Genomic DNA, 14370 nt, shown 5'->3' on the forward strand with positions numbered 1-14370 from the left:
GTATTAACTGACCATGCTCCAAAAAGGTGGGTGAAATATGGGCATAGGAGATGGGAGAGGGACATTTATTTATTTTTTGTAAATATATAAAGTGGAGTTGCTAGGTGAAATGATAATTGTGTTTTTAACTTTATAAAAAATGTCAGAACAATTTTCAAAGTTGTTATACCATTATTGTTACTGTTTGTGTGATATATATTCTTCTCATCCTCTTAATTTCAATATCTTTGTGTCATTGAATCTAAATTGTGTCTCTTGTGGAGCGCACGCAGTTCAATTTTTTCTTCTTCTTTCTTTACCCATTCTGCCAATTGCTGCCTTTTAATTGGAATGTTTAATCTTTACACTTAATGTAATTAATGATAAGGTAGTAGTATTTACATTTGCTATTTTGTAATTTATTTTTTGAACCTGTACATTTTTTCTATTCCTCCATTACTGCTGCCATTTGTGTTAAATACATACTTTGTAGTGTACCATTTTAATTCCCTGTTATTTATTTTATTATACATTTTAAAAATATTTTCTTAGTGTTTGCTTTGGGGATTAAAATTATCAAATTATAACAATAGTAGAGGCCTGGTGCACAAAATTTGTGCAGTTGAGGGGGCTCCCTCAGCCCGGCCTGCACCTTCTTGCAGTCTGGGAGCCCTCAGGGGATGTCCGACTGATGGCTTAGGCCCGCTCCCCAGCAGTCAGACATCCTTAGTGCTGCCGAGGAGGCGGGAGAGGCTCCCTCCACCACTACTGCGTTTGCCAGCTTTGAGCCCAGCTCAGGGCTTCTGGCTGAGCAGTGCTCCCCCTGTGGAAGCGCACTGACCACTAGGGGGCAGCTCCTGCGGCAAGCAACTGCCCTCTGGTGGTCAGTACTCATCATAGCGACCAGTTGTTCCATCATTCGGTCAATTTGCATATTAGCCTTTTATTCTATAGGATAGTTCAGATTAATACTAATTTAACTTTAGTAGTGCAGGAAAACTTTGCTACTATATAGCTTCATTCTCTTTTCCCTCCTTTATGCTGTTATTGTAATACAAATTATATCTTTATACATTAAATGCCCATCAACATAGATTTATAAATATGCTTTATGCAGTTGTCTTTTAAATCATATAGGAGAAAAAAATGAATTACAAACAAAAACATATTTGTACTGTCATTTATATTTATTTATGTAGTTCCTTATACAAGTATCCTTTATTCCTTCATGTGGATTTGAGTTACTGTCTAGTGTCTATTCATTTCAGCCTGAAGGACACCCTTTAGTATTTTTTGGAGGGCAAATTTCCTAGTGACAAATTCTCTCTAATTTTGTTTATACATACATTTTGGGAATGTGTTAATTTCTTCATTTTTGAAGGATAGTGTTTAGATATAGAATTTTTCATTGAAAGTCTTTTCCTTCAGTATTTGAATGTCATCTCATTGCTTTCTGCTTCCATAGCTTTGGCTGTAAATCTTACTGACAAATATGTGATAAGTGGCTTCTCTCTTGACACTTTCAAGATTCTCTCCTTGTCTTTGGCTTTCAACAGGCTGATTATAATGGGTCTAAGTGTGGGTTTCTTTGAGTTTATCCCACTTGGAGTTATAAGCTTCTTGGGTGTGCAGATTGTTTTTCATTAAATAAGGAAATTTTCTGACCATTATTTTTCAAATATTATTTCTGCTTTATATCTTTCTCCTCTCCTTCTAAGACTCCCATCATGCATATGTTGGTTTGCTTGGTTGAGTCCCACAGGCTTCTGAGGCTCTGTTTATATTTCTTTATTCTCTTTTCTACAGGCATACCTTGGAGTTTTGTGGGTTCAGTTCCAGATCAGCATAATAAAGTGAATATCATAATAAGTGAGTCACGTGAATTCTTTGGTTGGCACCAAACCAAAACTTATGTTTACACTGCTCTGTTGTTCATTAAAAATAATTTCTATCTCTTTATTAATATTATCTATTTGGCGAAACACAATTCTCATATTTTCCTCTAGTTTTTTTAGACTTGGTTTCCTTTAACATTGTGAACATATTTACAATATCCTATTTAAAGTCTTTATCTAATAAGTCCAATGTACGAGCTTCCTCAAGGATAGTTCTTACTGATTGCTTTTACTCCTACGTATGGGCATTATATTCTTGTGTTTGTTTGTTTGTTTGTTTGGTGTCATACTTTTTCGATATTTTTATTTTGAAAACTGGACATTTAAAATAATAAAATATGGCAACTCAGGAAGTCAAATTCTACTCTCTCCCCAGGATTTTGCTGTTTCTGTTTTGTTCTAATAGTTGTTGGTTTAGTGACTTTTCTGAATTCATTCCTTCAAATCTGTGTTCTTTGTTGTGAGCACTGAAGTTTTTGCTTAGTTAGCTTAGTGGTCATCTGATGACTGGCCAGAGATCTCCTTAAATATCTTCAACTAATAAGTCTCCCCGTCTCTGCCAGGGATCTTAGTATGTGTGTTGGGGCATGCGTTCCACACTCAGCCAAGGACTTTACAACTCGACCTTAGTCTTTACTTCTTCCTTATATAGAGCCTAAAGCGCAGGCAGAAGTGAAAGCAAAGGCCTTCTCAGGTCTTTCCTGAGCAATCAAATGGCCCTAAGCTGCATATTTCCTTCTAGATTTCCAGGAATATGCCAGAGTTTTAAAAAGTCCCTACGGATATCTCATCCTCAGCTAAATATCTTAGAATGGGTGGAGCAATGGTGCTCCAAAAAAAGTTGGAAGATTTTTAATCTTTTATTGGATGTTATGGGTTAGGGTTAGGGTTAGGGTTTTAGCAAAGAAGGGGCATGACTGTATTTGCACAGCAGAAAAAAATCTTTGCCAACCAAGTGGAGAATGAATTGAAGGGGGACAGACTGGAGATAGGGAGATCAAGGAAATTATTGCAGCATTATAGGAAAAGAGTGATGAAGGCCTGAGTTAAGGATGAAGTAGAGAGAATGAAAAAAGGGGAGAGGCGAATTGGGAAAGCTATTTTACAGATTAAACTCTTCATGACTTCCAAGGGTGATAAATTGGAAAGCCAGTGGGAACAGGTAAATAAGAGGGAAGTGTCTACTCTCAGGTTAGATTAGGAAAACTGGTTTTAGGATGGGTTCATTCACCAAAAATGTAAACAGAGGAGGAATAGGTTTGGGAGAAAACATAAAGATAAGGACCCAAATATAATTAATATTACCTATGCTTAAATAATCTATGTATATTTTAGATAGAGACGGAGCATCTTTGAGAGGGAAATTCTATGTAATTGTACCACTCAAACAACTTTGAATTCAGATGCTGTAACCCCTTCGTCCCCTCCACCCAGTAAATTCATCACCATTCTTGGTTTAGGAATGTTTTAAAGATGCTTATTATTTGCAATATATTTGACAAAGTGAGTGGGACTTGGTAAACATGCTACCTTAAGCAGAGCCTCTACCTAAGTGTGATATACATTTTCAATAGTCATTTCTTGGGCGTTTTTGCTCTCTAAAACCTAGCACAGATCAGATAATGGATAAGACATTGTGGTGAATGCAAATTACATGGAGACACACGAGTCAATTGATTCCTTAAGCCCTGCCAATTAAATTGAGCCTAAAATGAGTGGTTTTAACATTTGGTAAACGTTGATTTTCCTTGAAATCCAATCCTTGCAAAGCCGTAAAGACAAGGGAGGTAGGGGGGTAGATGGCACTACGGAAATAAGCCTCTGGCCGATTCCTCTTCTTTTCACACGCCTCCTTTTTCTCTTTGGCTTCTCAGATGACCAAGTCGTTTCCGAGTAGGACCGCGGTGAACATCAAGCGAAAAGGGTTCTGATCTCTGCAATTCTATTTCCGTGCCCGTCACCTCCGGGACTGGAAACCCGGCATCCCAGATCGGGGACGCTCGGAGGTGGGGGGAGAAAAGAGCGGCTGTCGGAGCCGCAGGAGCGGACCCCGCACAATCCGCCCCGCCCTCCCAGCCCGGACCCGAGAAGCTCGGCCGCCTAAGCAGTCCGTCCGGGGCGGTCCTCCGGGGCCGCCGCCGGCTCCCGAGTCGTCTCCCATTGGCCTTCGGGGGAACGGAAGCCGAAGCGGAGCCGTGAACCCGGAAGTACTTCGCGGCGGAGGCCTGGGCGACTCTTTTGAATGGAATCGGGCTGATTCATCGCCGGTTCGCGGAGCCAGATCCGGGCCGAGTCCGACCCCCTGCTGCCGCCCCGCCGCCTCCGCGTCACCGCAGCGGGAAGACCAGGGTCCAGGCCGCGGACCCTCGCCCGCCCTCAGGTAAGACGGGGAAGGCCGGCCCCGGAGGTCGCGGAGACAGCGCGCTAGGCCGCGGCCGCCCCGCGCTTTCCTGAGTCACGTTGCCCAGCCGAGCCGCCGCTGGAGGCCCGGGCCCTGACGGAGGGCTGCTCGGGTCTGGGGCAGAGTGAGGGCTGGGTGTTTCCTCCTCCTCCTGGTGCCTCTCCCGAATTCACATCCTGGGAACCTCTCCTTACCAGACAGGGGGAACCGGTGGTCAGGGCCTCCGTTTGTGCTCCGTTGGTAGTTACTCCTGTTTTGAAAAGCAGACGAGAGGAAACAAAGGAGAGAGAAGAAAATTAATTTTCTAATTGAGTGCATGTTGGCTTGGTCACTTGTCCTTCCCATAGCTCTGGACGCTTAGTGTTCGGTTTTTAGCTCCCTTCAAAAAAACAAACAAAAACCCCAGAGATGCACTGGTTTTTCATCTTGAAAATCTGCAAAAACAATGTGCGGTTACTCCTGCTTTTTAAATTACTTTTAACTTAACTTTCAATGAGTAGTTGTTGGGGGAATTGATTACATTTCCTGTTTTTCAGTGAAGTAGAAATCAGCTTCTGTGTGTTACCTCTTAATTTTGCTGGGGACGTTACTTCATTTCAGTCAAAAAGAAGAAAAAAATGTAAGCTTTTTGTAAGAATCAGAATAGGAATCTGGCGACCGGATGTAAAAGTTTTGAAATTAAAATGGTACCAAAAGTTGATAAAGGTTTCTTGGAAGAGGCAGGAAAGAGGCTTTAAAAATTAGCGTAGAAATATAATTCTAGGGTGAAAATAATTTTTTTTTCACTGCTCACAAAAGTGTGTTTTTAGGGCTGCGGACTTAAAATGTTTATGGGGAAAGCAACAAGACAATCATTGATAATGTTGAAATAACAAAAAGGTACTGAATACAATTTTAGTGGAGATGATTAACATAATGGTGACCTTCATGTAAGCCTACCAACCTTCAAAGTTTCAATTATCTGGTTCAAACAAATTGTATGGTGTTTTGTGCATTTGAAGAGATTAAGACATAGTCGCTCAGAGTTAACTAGTTAAAACATGTTTAGTGAAGTTTTATTTAATGAAAAGTCTGAATATTGTCTTAAACTTGTCCCAGAACAAAATTACATCTGGCCAGTGGAAGAAAGATTTCATGATCTTTCAATGAAGCCTCACCTGTTGAATTTAGGAGACTTTTTTGCTTTGGGTGTTTAGATAATACTATATTGCTGTTCTAATGGAAAAGCTGGATTTTAACTTCGCTGACATGGGTTCATTCTCTTTTTATACTTGTCGTGTAAACTGCGTTTAGTTTCCAAGTTCAGAACCCGTGTGTGCAAATCAGTACCAAGAAGCAATGGTGCTTTTTTTTTTTCAATTTCAATAGAAAGCAATGTCCATTTCATAAATCAGTGTCCACCTGTGGCAGCCTTACTTGGATACTCATGTGGTTTCTTACTCATGAACTTGTCAAATACCCTGTTTCTTGCACTTATTTGACATTCATATTCTGTTTTGTGACACTTTCATGTCCCCACTTGTAAAATGAGAATTGGATTCAATAATATTTTCCAGCTCTAAGATAATAATATAGTAAAAACAAAAGTTATTGAGTACCTATGATGTTCCAGGTACTCTGTTAGGTGCTCTGTATTTATTCTTGCAACAGATTTGCAATGTAGTTGGTCCCATTTGGTTTATAGTCTAGAGCAGGGGTGGGGAGCCTTTATTCTGCCAAGGGCCATTTGGATATTTATAACATCATTCTCAGGCCATACAAAATTATCAACTTAAAAATTAGCCTGCATATTTGGTCAAACATTTAATTAACTCAGCCCTAATGCCTTGGCAGACCAAATTATTTTGAGGGCCTTATACGGCCCCGGGGACTGGACATTCCCCCACCTCTGGTCTAGAAGAAGGAACTGTATCTTCTTCCAGATCCTGTAAGGAGTAGGTATTGAATCCGGGATTCAAATCTAGGTTTGATTGGCTGCAGAGCCTTTCAAGCTCTCTCTACTATGCTGTCCTTTCACTTTATGTATTTTTCATGGGTTTATATAATGCCTTCCCAGGTAGATTGTAAATATTTTTCAGTGCAAGTCACTAAGTTTCTTAGTGGCTCTATTTTTGTATTACCTTATAAACATGGTAGTACTTAATAACTGTTTTACTTGAATGCCGTAATTAGGAGACACCACAAGAGATACTTATGATAATTCTATCCACACTCTGTTCTGAAGGGGGAGAATCTTGCTTTCAAAATCCTGTTTATATAATTAACTTTAATGTTGACTCTTTGTAGTTCTTCCACTGAAGAAAGCCCTTAAGAATGTAAAAGAAGTTCCTAATTACTTTCCACAAATCAGAGTGGAGGAATTAGAAATACAGTGAGATCACAAATGTGGAGTAGTTTTAAAAGCATTTAGCATCAGTCTGCAAAATAATAGTATTTAACTGCATGACTTGGGGAGTAAAAAAGGAAAATGAGAAACGTAATAGTAAACCCAAACAGCTAAGGGCTTCGTGATTTTGTTTGAATTTTATGAATTAAATAGAGGCCCAGTGCATGAAATTCTTGCACTGGGGTGGGGGTGGGGGGGTACAGGGAATCCCTCAGCCTGGCCTGTGCCCTCTCGCAGTCAGGGAGCCGTCAGTCGGACATCCTTAGCACTGCTGAGGAGGTGGGAGAGGCTCCCGCCACCACCACTGCGCCACCAGCCATGAGCCTGGCTTCTGGCTGAGCAGTGCTCCCCTATGGGAGTGCACTGACCACCAGGGGGCAGCTCCTGCATTGAGCGTCTGTCCCTGGTGGTCAGTGCGTGTCATAGCGACCAATCATTCTGCCATTCGGTCAGTTTGCATATTAGCCTTTTATTATGTAGGATTGGGATACCAGAGGCTCTTGTGAAAAGATTGAAAGGTAAAAAAAAAAAAATCACATTCTGCCCGGCTGGCTTGGTTGAGTATCAACATATGAACCAGGAGGTCACGTTTTGATTCTGGTCAAGGCACATGCCTGGGTTTTGGGAATCGATCCCCAGTAGGGGGCATCATTGATGTTTCTATCTATCTCTTCCTCTCCTCTGAAATCAATCAAAATGTATTTTTAAAAAATTATCATACGCTTAATCAAGATTAAGATAGTTTTGTAGCATCTGTTTTTTTAAGTCCATTAATGGTTCCATAAACTTACTATAAATATTTGGGAATGATGTATTTTAATTACATCATGAACATTATCTAACTATATCAGGTTCTAATCAGATATTAACTCAGGAGATGAAAAATGGAAAATTAATAACCTTTTGAAAATAATGATACTTTACTGTTTTTACTAATTAGAATACATTACTATGTGTGTGGCATAATACATGTAGCTAAACACTTTATTCATATTATCTGACCATATTTTAAATAAAGTTAATCATATCATGAATGAGCTCTTGAGTCCTCCACCTTTTGAAAGGTATAAAAACTTGGTTTAGAACCATAGACCTTTTATGTTGCTTTATTTTTATGAATTGGAAGAATTCTCTTTTATAGTGTAACACTTGAATTTTATGTTTTTATTGTATAGCACTTTAATTTTATGAATCCCTTTGCTAAATTCTTCAAAATGCAGATCCCTTCTCTCCATTGTGATTCATTTAGTACTGTGAAATATCCAGTAGTTTTGTTTGTTTGTTTTTTAAGTATATTTTAAATTGTTTCAGAGAGGAAAGGAGAGAGAGACAGAAATATCAATGATGAGAGGACCATTGATTGGCTGCCTCTTGCACACCCCCCTACTGAGGATACAGCTTGCAACCTGGGCATGTGCCATTACCAGGAATCAAAACCATAACCTCTTGGTTCATAGGTTGATGCTCAACCACTGAGCCATGATGGCCAGGCTACCCAGTATTTTAAAGATCCCTATGTGGCACACTATGTGGGAAGTAGAATCTGTGTTGGATGAACTGTAGCTATGCTCATAGGATAATAGTGCTGATGACAGCAGTTAGCATTCATGGTTTACTTACTATGTGCCAAACATGTTAAATGTTATGTCCATTGTCTTCTTTAATCTTCAAACAACTCTATGAGATGGATGCTATCATTATCTCCATTTTGCAGATGAGGAAACTGAGACTGAGAGAGGTTACTGACCCAAGGACACAGAGCTAATAAGTGTTAGACCTGGCACTTGGACTACAGAGTCATAGCCTTTAACCCTCATATCTGGGTCCAGTGTACCTTCTAACATTTTTCACACCTTTAAGTCATGAATAATGTACAGAAGTAAAAATAAAGAGATAGTAAAAAAGAAAACAACTATTTTAGAAATGTTAAGTTTAAACATAGAAAATACAAATTTTTATTCCATATTCTCTTGATTTTTGAAGGCACATGTATCTGAAATGGACAACATCGTTTGAATGTAATTAACTGCTCATCATCCACCTGGTCTATATCTATCTTGTAAAGTTCAGCTCCACATTTTAAATACCTCTCTAAATGGGCTCTAGCTTATGATTTCTTCAGTTCTTCTTGCACTTGAAGTACTTGGTATGTGTGTTAAATTTACATAACCTAAAGTTTACCATTTTAACCGTGTTTAGGTGTACAGTTCAGTGGCATTAAGTACATTCACTTTGTTGTGCAACCATCACTACCATCTATCTCCAAAAATTTTCATCATCCCAATTGCAATACTTTTGAAAACAAACATTGAAAGTTCTTAATTTGGTAGAAGAGAGGATGGTCATCATCTTTGCTTGCAAACATTTTTATTTTTAGATATATAAACACCAATTAGAGTTAGTCCAATCATTTATTTCCATTGGTACATTATCTATTTCCTTTCAATCACCTTTGTGTTACACTTCAGCATTTGTTCACATATGAACTGTATCAACATCATAAAAGGTAAAAGAGCTCAGGAGGTCACAGTTTGATTCCTGGTCAGGGCACATGCCTGGATTGCAGGCTCAATCGCCAATAAGGGGGGTGCAGGAGGGCTGATCAGTGATTCTCTCTATCATTGATGTTTCTAACTTCTTCCCTTTCTCTGAAATCAATACAAAAATACATTTTTTAAAAAGGTAAAAGAATATACATTTCATTAGCTAAACAGGTTCTTGTAAAATAGTATGTGATAAAGTTCTTGTTGAATACCTAACTGGATGAAAATGTCATATTTCTGTTTTGTTCTTAAAAATATTGTTGTTTGTTCACTTATCCTTTTAAGAAATAATTTATTTAGGTGAAATTTACATAACATAAAATTAACCATTTTAAAGTGAACAGTTAATTCAGTGTCATCTAGTACATTCACAATGCTGTGCAACTACAACCTACCTAGTTCCAAAACATTTCCATCATTTTAAAGTAAAATCTGTTACTTTAAACCTGTGCAATAGTTTCTCCATTTTACTTACTTCACCAAGCTCCTGGCAATCTTCTATCTCCATATGTCTCTCTGGATTTATATATTTTGAATATTTCATATAAGTGGAATCATATAACATGTGACCTTTTGTACATGGCTTCTTTCACATAGCATAATGTTTTGAGCTTCATCAACATTGTAACATGTATCAGTACTTCATTTCTTTTTATAGCTGAATAACAGTCCATACCATTGCTTGTATATACAGTGCTAGAATTAGTTTATTTTTTCTTTGATTGACACTTGAGCTGTTTTCACTATTTGGCTATTATGAATAGTAATGCTATACATATGCATGTACATGTACTTTTGAATACCTGTTTTCACGTCTTTGGATGTATATCTAGGAGTGGAATTGCTGGATCATATGGTAATTCTATGTTGAATTTTTTGACGAGCTCCCAAACAGTTTTCAGCACTCATTGGTTCTTAAGTTTGAGAAAATGAATCTAGGGTATTGTCAACTGAAGATGCATGATCTGCGATTTTGTTTCTATCAGTGGTTCTTAACTGGGAGTGATTTTGCGCTTTCAGAGTGCATATGGCAGAATCTAGAGACATTTTTTATTATCACCACTGGATTGGTGCTACTGCATCTAGTGGGTTGAGGCCAGGGGTACTGCTAAATATCCTATAATACACAAGACAGCCCCCTACAACAAAATTATTTTGTTCTCATCATCAAAATAGTGCGCCCCCGCCCCCCAACTCATGGCTTATACCATCAGTTTTATTGTCTTACTAGAGGCCCGGTGCATGAAAATTCATGCACTGGAGTGGGGGTCCCTTAGCCCGGCCTGCCCCCTCTCATATTCCGGGAGCCCTTAGGGGTGGGAGGCGACCCGGCGATCAGGGGAAGGTGACGCCCCCATCACACCTCTGCTGCTGCCACTACTGGCAGCGCAAGCCCCAGCCCTGATTACCTGAGCCTCAGGTGGCCCTGAGCAGCTGGGCAGCCGCTATGTGAGGCTTGCCTGCACCTCGGGCCGCACCGTGTGCCTGCTACCCCTCCTCCCCCCTCTCTCCGGCAGTGCTGAAAGGACTAGGGGACTCCGGCAGGGCTGAGGGGACTGGGTGCTGCCATCTTTGTGACAGTCAATTTGTATATTCCCTCTTTATAAGATAGGATTAGAAAAGAGCGCTGTTACGTCTTTCTTTACATTCATCTTGTGATTCTCTAATAATTGTGAAGCTTTGTTTCTTAGTCAGTTCTCCTTTTGCCATTATGGGTGGGATATGGAAACTTCTAATTCTCAATTGTGTTCAATGAAAACTAAAAAAAGACTATAAAGATAATGTCTCTAGTCTTTTATATCTTTTTGAAAGGTGAAGCAAAGCTTTGGATAGCACAATAAAATCTAAAGAATGATGTAGTAACTGTAATGTGTTTCATGATTGCTTCATTTTGGATGATGGTTGTCATTCTTACATTTTCATGTTATTGTAGTCTTTTTGGCATAATTGGGAATAATGGATTAAGAAACGATGAACTTGATTTCTAGGATAATGAACAGCAAATTTCAAGATATAGGACAAATAACATAATGATTCCATAATGGATCATAGTAATAATGTTGCAGTGGACGTATATGGTAATTACACAATCAAATGAATTTTGTTCTACTTAAAAATATAAGTAAATTTTCTCTTTGTTTGTTGAAATACATCCCAAAAGACTAAAAGTCATAAAATGTCAATTTTTACATATAACTAGAATTGTTAAAAAACAAACCCTAGGAGGGAAAAGGCGGGGTGGGGGGGGGGGAGGAGGGATGGGAGATACCTATAATACTATCAACAACTAAAACATGTAATAAAACTATATTGGAAAAAAAGATGCAGTGGGCCTGGGGTAAGGAACTGGAATATGCATTTTGAAAAAAAGAAAGAAGGAACTCTTACCTTTTTCAGCACTATGGATGGACTTGGAGATTATAATGCTAAGTGAAATAAGCTAGTCAGAAAAAGACAATTATAATATGATCTCACTTATATGTGGAATCTAATGAATAAAATAAAACCAGAGGCATGTATACATGGAATAGACCAACTGCTTTCAGAGGGGAGGAGAATAGGGGACTGGATAAAAGAAGGTGAAGAGATTAGCCAAAGAACATACATGTATAAGCCATGGACACAGACAACAGTGTGGTGATGGCCAGAGGGAAGGGGGAAAGGGGACTGGGTGAAGGTGGGTGGGGGTGGGGGGTGAATGGGGACATCTGTAATAATGTCAACAATAAAGTTATAAAAAATACATATAATTTAAAAAAACACCCTTAGAAACAAAATTTTGATATAGGATTAATCATTATGCTCTCTAGCTCCCCGGGATATTTCATTCTATACCTTCTGGAAATGATAATTAAAAATTTAATTTCTATTTCATTTTTAGTAATTTTGCTTCTTATAAAGCACTTGTTATATTTTCCTTTTTAGTTCTCAAAATTATATCATTTCATTTACTTTTTTTTTTTTAGGAGAGAGAAAAAAATACTTCAAAAAAAATCATAACTGCCAGTATTAGCAATAGCTTGACTTAAGAAGAAACTTGTCGAAGTCAACAAATTGAAGCTTAACACCACAGGAGTTGTAGTTACTGACCAGGTGAGAATTAAGAATGGATTTTACTCTTACATATTCTTTTAGGAAATGACATAAGAATGTTATGAAAATATATCATTTTTAACACATATCAAATTATAAATCAGATAACCAAATTTAAGGGCTCATGAAAGCATTTTTGTTTTAGTTTGCTTTCTATAAACTTAAAAATAGTGGTGTGATTTAGAACATTTATCAATATTTTTCATTTCCAAATGTTGGTATATTTTTAGATCTGATTATCTTAAGTGTTTTAGTTTGTTAAATATTATTTCCTGTTTGCTGAGACATCTAATTTTGCTCAAAACACAAATTTGACCTGCCAGATTTTCTTTCCCTCTGCTCCCCACATTGCTCATGTATATTCACAGCATCTGGAGTCTGTGTAAAGTCATCAGAAACAACATAGGGAATAGATAAACTGAACACAGCTGGGAATCGACTTTGGCCTGGAATATATAGAGTATATTCTATGTTGTTAGTTTTTTTTGTTTTGTTTTTTTTAAATCCTCACTCAAGTATATGTTTGAGAGAGGAAAAGGTGTGGTGGAGAGAAAGAGATAAATATCCATGTGAGAGGAACATTGCTTGATTGCCTCCTGGGGATCAAGCCTAAAACCTAGTATGTGCCCTGACCGGGAATCAAACCCACAACCTTTGGGTATATGGGATGACACTCCAACCAACTGAGCCACCCAGCCAAGGCGTGTTACTACTTTTTTTTCCATTTGCATTTAAGTTTGTAAGCTTGAAATGGTTCCCCCCAAAAAAAGTTTTTCCTTTGATAATATATTCTAGAGAAATGTCTTTTATATTTTAAAATATATAGGTGTTTTTTTCCCCCATCTATAGCCTTTTAAAAAATCCTATATATTGAATGCCAGATTTGAGTTGAAGAATTTTAATGAAAATTTGATGGAGATTTTATTTGTAAATGTTGCCATTAGGAGTATGAGTTAAGGTTGTAAAGCAGAAATTTGTCTGGGCTATCAAGTTTTCATATATGCCTTTTCATTTTTTTTAAGGAGTTTATTTGTTGTGAATCTCACAAACTTGTGCAGTGAAAGCTGGATACTAAAGTATATGATTTAATTTCTATAGAATTCAAAAATAGCAGAACTAGTCTATGCTTTTAGAAGTTAGAATTCTACATTGTGGGGTGGTAGAGACTGGGAAGGGGGCATGAGAAGTGTTCTTAGGTGCTGATTATGATCTGTTCCTTCATCTAGGTCAGGAGTGGGGAACCTTTTTTCTGCCAACAGCCATTTGGATATTTATAACATCATCCGAGGACCATACAAAATTATCAACTTAAAAATTAGCCTGCTAAACGTTTAATTAACTTATCCCTAATGCCTTGGCAGCGCCAGACCAAATGATTTCTCAGGCCTTATATGGCCAGATGTTCCCTACCCCTGATTAGGTGGTAGTTATGGGAGTGTGGTCACTTTGTGAAAATTCCATGGTTTACTCATTTGTGTGCTCTTCTATATGTGGACTTGAGTAAAGTTTGCATTGTTCTATATATGGACTTGAATAAAGTTTGCAGTGCTAACATTAAATACTATAGGCCCAGTGCTCGAAATTGGTGCATGGGTAGGTCCCTAGGCCTGGTCGGTGATCAGGGTCAATTGGGGCCTTCCGGCTGCGGCCTCCCTTCCCTGACTGTGTGCTGCTGGCCAGGGCCTCCCTTCTCCAGCTGCCAGCTGCCGGCTGGGACCTTCATTCGTTATGCGCCATCCCCTGGTGGTCAGCGCACGTCATAGCGAGCGATAGAATGCCTGGTCTCCCGGTCGAACTCCCTTGGGGACACGTTGCATATTAGCCTTATATATATATATATAGATATAGAGAGAGAGAGAGAGAGAGAGTCTTATGATTACATTGTTAGGATTCAACAAACATGATTAAGCAATAAAGTAATGATCATTAAGTACATTATTTTATTTTTAATATGTTTTTATTGACTTTAGAGAAGAAGGGAGAGGGAGAGAGAGAAACATGGATTGACTGCCTCCTGCAGGCCCCCTACTGGGGATCAAGCCCCAAACCTGGGCATGCGCCCTGACCTGGAAT

The 14370-nt window shown here is 38.6% G+C and overlaps 1 protein-coding gene across 2 annotated transcripts in view; it reads left to right on the forward strand.

Annotated features, from left to right (window-relative positions):
- Window positions 1–3843: 3843 nt before the first annotated feature.
- PSMD14 (proteasome 26S subunit, non-ATPase 14) overlaps window positions 3844–14370 on the forward strand; it is a 90634-nt gene continuing 80107 nt past the window's right edge. Inside the window, exons 1-2 of one of the 2 annotated variants that reach the window (XM_008138640.3) lie at window positions 4067–4254; window positions 12171–12297. The gene's annotated coding sequence lies outside the window, so the exon portion shown is untranslated. Of the gene's footprint in view, window positions 4255–12170; window positions 12298–14370 lie in introns of both variants that reach the window. The other variant, XM_028141106.2, reaches the window with a different exon arrangement.

This window comes from Eptesicus fuscus, chromosome 11, assembly GCF_027574615.1.
Source record: "Eptesicus fuscus isolate TK198812 chromosome 11, DD_ASM_mEF_20220401, whole genome shotgun sequence".
In the NCBI taxonomy this organism is placed as follows: Eukaryota; Metazoa; Chordata; class Mammalia; order Chiroptera; family Vespertilionidae; genus Eptesicus; species Eptesicus fuscus.